The sequence below is a fragment of the Schistocerca americana genome, unplaced genomic scaffold (genome assembly GCF_021461395.2).
Source record: "Schistocerca americana isolate TAMUIC-IGC-003095 unplaced genomic scaffold, iqSchAmer2.1 HiC_scaffold_679, whole genome shotgun sequence".
Classification (NCBI taxonomy): Eukaryota; Metazoa; Arthropoda; class Insecta; order Orthoptera; family Acrididae; genus Schistocerca; species Schistocerca americana.
In genome coordinates, this window is record NW_025726433.1 from 65,001 (window position 1) to 70,255 (window position 5,255).

The following is a 5,255-nucleotide window of genomic DNA, read 5'->3' on the forward strand; positions in this document are numbered from 1 at the left end:
CCAGATATACCGCCGGGCAGCCAGCCAGGACACCGGGGCTCTGCCCAACAGACGCCGAACCGAGGCCCGCGGAAGGACAGGCTGCGCACCCGGGCCGTAGGCCGGCACCCAGCGGGTCGCGACGTCCTACTAGGGGAGAAGTGCGGGCCCCACCGCACACCGGAACGGCCCCACCCCGCGGCGAGTGGAAAGGCAACCGGACACGACCCCGCCGCGGATTGCTCCGCGCGGGCGGCCGGCCCCATCTGCCGAGGGCGGAGGCCAGTGGCCGGATGGGCGTGAATCTCACCCGTTCGACCTTTCGGACTTCTCACGTTTACCCCAGAACGGTTTCACGTACTTTTGAAACTCTCTCTTCAAAGTTCTTTTCAACTTTCCCTCACGGTACTTGTTCGCTATCGGTCTCGTGGTCATATTTAGTCTCAGATGGAGTTTACCACCCACTTGGAGCTGCACTCTCAAGCAACCCGACTCGAAGGAGAGGTCCCGCCGACGCTCGCCACCGGCCGCTACGGGCCTGGCACCCTCTACGGGCCGTGGCCTCATTCAAGTTGGACTTGGGCTCGGCGCGAGGCGTCCGGGGTAGTGGACCCTCCCAAACACCACATGCCACGACAGGCGGCAGCCTGCGGGGTTCGGTGCTGGACTCTTCCCTGTTCGCTCGCCGCTACTGGGGGAATCCTTGTTAGTTTCTTTTCCTCCGCTTAGTAATATGCTTAAATTCAGCGGGTAGTCTCGCCTGCTCTGAGGTCGTTGTACGAGGTGTCGCACGCCACACCGCCAGCCGGCTGTGCACGCTACCGAGTAAGTACCCGGTATGCGAACCGCCAAGGCGACGGGCGCGCATCGCACGTTTAAGGAGGCGCGGCCGGCCCCCACAGGCGGCCGCGACGCTCCCAGGTCTGCGAAGCGGGGCAAACGCCGCGCGCTTCAGTATACGTAGCCGACCCTCAGCCAGACGTGGCCCGGGAACGGAATCCATGGACCGCAATGTGCGTTCGAAACGTCGATGTTCATGTGTCCTGCAGTTCACATGTCGACGCGCAATTTGCTGCGTTCTTCATCGACCCACGAGCCGAGTGATCCACCGTCCTGGGTGATCTTTTCTTAGTTTCCACTGTCTCTTTCAAGACAGTTGCATAGGCGGGACGTAGGCGTGTGGCGGCCCCTGTTCAAGCGTTCTGTGTCCAACAGCCTCACGGCCGATGGGCGTCGTACGGCTCCACACCGGAGCGGACAGGCAGTCGGGCGAACGTCATTCAAAACCGGCGCCAGGCGCCAGGTGCCGCAGGCCAGCCGCTCCAGCGCTTCAGCGCTCGTACCACACAACATTGGCGTTAGTTTTGAGAAGCACGCGTGGTTCCGCACGCGGCGCACGGCTACTGCGAGCCGTACAGGTAGCGTGTTGCGCGACACGACACGCACATCGAAAGACATGCAGGTCTAGTCGGTAATGATCCTTCCGCAGGTTCACCTACGGAAACCTTGTACGACTTTTACTTCCTCTAAATGATCAAGTTTGGTCATCTTTCCGGTAGCATCGGCAACGACAGAGTCAATGCCGCGTACCAGTCCGAAGACCTCACTAAATCATTCAATCGGTAGTAGCGACGGGCGGTGTGTACAAAGGGCAGGGACGTAATCAACGCGAGCTTATGACTCGCGCTTACTGGGAATTCCTCGTTCATGGGGAACAATTGCAAGCCCCAATCCCTAGCACGAAGGAGGTTCAGCGGGTTACCCCGACCTTTCGGCCTAGGAAGACACGCTGATTCCTTCAGTGTAGCGCGCGTGCGCCCAGAACATCTAAGGGCATCACAGACCTGTTATTGCTCAATCTCGTGCGGCTAGAAGCCGCCTGTCCCTCTAAGAAGAAAAGTAATCGCTGACAGCACGAAGGATGTCACGCGACTAGTTAGCAGGCTAGAGTCTCGTTCGTTATCGGAATTAACCAGACAAATCGCTCCACCAACTAAGAACGGCCATGCACCACCACCCACCGAATCAAGAAAGAGCTATCAATCTGTCATCCTTCCGGTGTCCGGGCCTGGTGAGGTTTCCCGTGTTGAGTCAAATTAAGCCGCAGGCTCACTCCTGGTGGTGCCCTTCCGTCAATTCCTTTAAGTTTCAGCTTTGCAACCATACTTCCCCCGGAACCCAAAAGCTTTGGTTTCCCGGAGGCTGCCCGCCGAGTCATCGAGGAACTGCGGCGGATCGCTGGCTGGCATCGTTTATGGTTAGAACTAGGGCGGTATCTGATCGCCTTCGAACCTCTAACTTTCGTTCTTGATTAATGAAAACATACTTGGCAAATGCTTTCGCTTCTGTTCGTCTTGCGACGATCCAAGAATTTCACCTCTAACGTCGCAATACGAATGCCCCGCCTGTCCCTATTAATCATTACCTCGGGTTCGAAAACCAACAAAATAGAACCGAGGTCCTATTCCATTATTCCATGCACACAGTATTCAGGCGGGCTTGCCTGCTTTAAGCACTCTAATTTGTTCAAAGTAAACGTGCCGGCCCACCGAGACACTCACTCAAGAGCACCCTGGTAGGATTGCAACGGGGTCCGCCTCGGGACGCACGAGCACGCACGAGGCGCGTCGCACGCCTTCAGCTCGCCCCACCGGCAGGACGTCCCACGATACATGCCAGTTTAAACACCGACGGGCGGTGAACCAACAGCGTGGGACACAAATCCAACTACGAGCTTTTTAACCGCAACAACTTTAATATACGCTATTGGAGCTGGAATTACCGCGGCTGCTGGCACCAGACTTGCCCTCCAATAGATACTCGTTAAAGGATTTAAAGTGTACTCATTCCGATTACGGGGCCTCGGATGAGTCCCGTATCGTTATTTTTCGTCACTACCTCCCCGTGCCGGGGAGTGGGTAATTTGCGCGCCTGCTGCCTTCCTTGGATGTGGTAGCCGTTTCTCAGGCTCCCTCTCGGAATCGAACCCTGATTCCCCGTTACCCGTTACAACCATGGTAGGCGCAGAACCTACCATCGACAGTTGATAAGGCAGACATTTGAAAGATGCGTCGCCGGTACGAGGGACCGTGCGATCAGCCCAAAGTTATTCAGAGTCACCAAGGCAAACGGACCGGACGAGCCGACCGATTGGTTTTGATCTAATAAAAGCGTCCCTTCCATCTCTGGTCGGGACTCTGTTTGCATGTATTAGCTCTAGAATTACCACAGTTATCCAAGTAACGTGGGTACGATCTAAGGAACCATAACTGATTTAATGAGCCATTCGCGGTTTCACCTTAATGCGGCTTGTACTGAGGACATGCATGGCTTAATCTTTGAGACAAGCATATGACTACTGGCAGGATCAACCAGGGAGCTGCGTCAACTAGAGCTGAGCAGCCGGCCGCCCGGGAGTGTGTCCCGGGGGCCCGCGCGAACACGCAAGCGTCCGCTCAATTATTCTGCAAAACAGGAGGAGGCTGAGCTCCCCTGCACAATACACCTCGAAACCCTCTCAGGTCCCGGCGGCGCGCAGCGCCGTCCTAAGTACTTGGTCGGGTTCGAGAGAGGCGCAATCGCCCGGAGTTTGGCGAGTAGACGCTTTAGGTGCGACCACCCGTGCTCCCAACTGAGCTTGCCGCTGCCGACAGAGGCCCGGGAGCGTGCTGTCGTGGCATTGCCGGCGGGAGACAACACGCGCCACCTACGGTGGCCGGCAGCTCCAACGCCAGCGCCACAGAAGGACAAAAGCCCCACTTGGGTGCCGAAGCGAACGCGCCAACACGTCCGCACAGCTGCGATACAAACCACCTGCGAGAACCGCAGAGGCGACCGAGCAGCAGACGGCGTCGCGGCGCCGAGCGCCGGGCGGCGGCGCATCCTCAGCGCACACAGTCCTCAATCGGACCAGCACACTGCAGATGTCCACCGCGCTTCGCACCGGGCCCGCGAGGACCTACTTTGGCCGCACGGCGCCGCGTGCAGGGTGCGCCGGCGCGCAGCTGCGCCGCCTGCCCGCCTCCGTCGGCCGGCGCGCCTGCCACTGGCCGCCCCCACCAGCCGGCATGTAGCGCGTGCGCCCACGCACCGCGCGGCCAGCACGCCGGGAGGCCCCCCCTCACCGGCCGGGGACGGTCCCCACCCAGCCACCGCCGCGTATCGCTTCACACCCACATGCCATTCACGTTCGTGGGCATGGTGGGTATCGCTGAAACAACCGGTTGGTAGCTCAACCGATCGTCGCCATCACTGATTCACCTCTAGCGAGAACAACCGCACCACAACGGTTTACCAGTTGTTCATTTGCGTAACGTCACCAGCAAACGTAGACGTCCATCGCCATTTGCAAATTCAACGATTGTTGCATGCCTGTGTCAGGTGTCACGACACACTATGTCTGCCCACATACACGCAACAACATGTGCACGCTTCGCGAACACGTGGAAGGTGGCCCCCCGTACGTATGCGATGTCCATTGCGCGAACGACTGTCAACCGGCCTCTGTCGCATGTCGCAGATGTGGAACGCAGTGCACCATGCTATCACGGTGAGTGAGAAGAGACGACTACGTCTGACAACACGCGCCACTACATCAACAGACGGCTCATGCTGATCGCCATCCACGGCATACCATACTGCAATCCAGCTCTTATAGGGAGACGACACGTAGCTGAGTGCACAATATTTGGACCGTATGGTTCGCCGTTGTTGGCGCAGTCGTGGTACGGTCACACATGTACCACGATGTATCATTCAGTACATGAGGACCAATGTGCAGTACAGTGTGTGATTTTGGACGTACAACATCAGCGGACAGTTGACACAAGCCGTACCACAACGTAGGCTGTGCTTCGCCATGCGAATGCCAATGAACAACTGCGAAGGGCATTGAGCATGTACGTCCTGCTGCCATCCGCATTACAGTGTATAGCTGCAAGGTGGTTTAACATGAAGCGATACTCTGGGGACCGGGCAGTGCGGGTAGCAAACTATATTGCGGGGGTTGCAGTTAGGCAACACTACACTAATTTAACGCGTCGTATGACAATTACAGAGCAGGTTAAGGCCCAACGTGTGTTGGGTTAAGGCCCAACGTGTGTTGGGTTAAGGCCCAACGTGTGTTGGGTTAAGGGCCCAACGTGTGTTGGGTTAAGGCCCAACGTGTGTTGGGTTAAGGCCCAACGTGTGTGGGTTAAGGCCCAACGCGTGTTGGGTTAAGGCCCAACGCGTGTTGGGTTAAGGCCCAACGCGTGTTGGGTTAAGGCCCAACGCGT

At 57.8% G+C, this 5,255-nt stretch overlaps 3 non-coding genes across 3 annotated transcripts in view; all 3 read right to left on the bottom strand.

Moving 5' to 3' along the window:
• LOC124589037 overlaps positions 1 to 753 on the bottom strand; it is a 4,229-nt gene extending 3,476 nt beyond the window's left edge. Inside the window, exon 1 of the ribosomal RNA XR_006975942.1 lies at positions 1 to 753. This exon is cut by the window's left edge and continues 3,476 nt beyond it. This is a non-coding gene — a ribosomal RNA (large subunit ribosomal RNA).
• Positions 754 to 944: 191 nt separating this feature from the next.
• Positions 945 to 1,099, bottom strand: LOC124589025. The gene has a single exon (XR_006975931.1). It is a non-coding gene; the product is annotated as a 5.8S ribosomal RNA (ribosomal RNA).
• A 352-nt stretch (positions 1,100 to 1,451) lies between these two features.
• Positions 1,452 to 3,357, bottom strand: LOC124589031. Its single transcript, XR_006975937.1, has one exon. It is a non-coding gene; the product is annotated as a small subunit ribosomal RNA (ribosomal RNA).
• Positions 3,358 to 5,255: the final 1,898 nt, after the last annotated feature.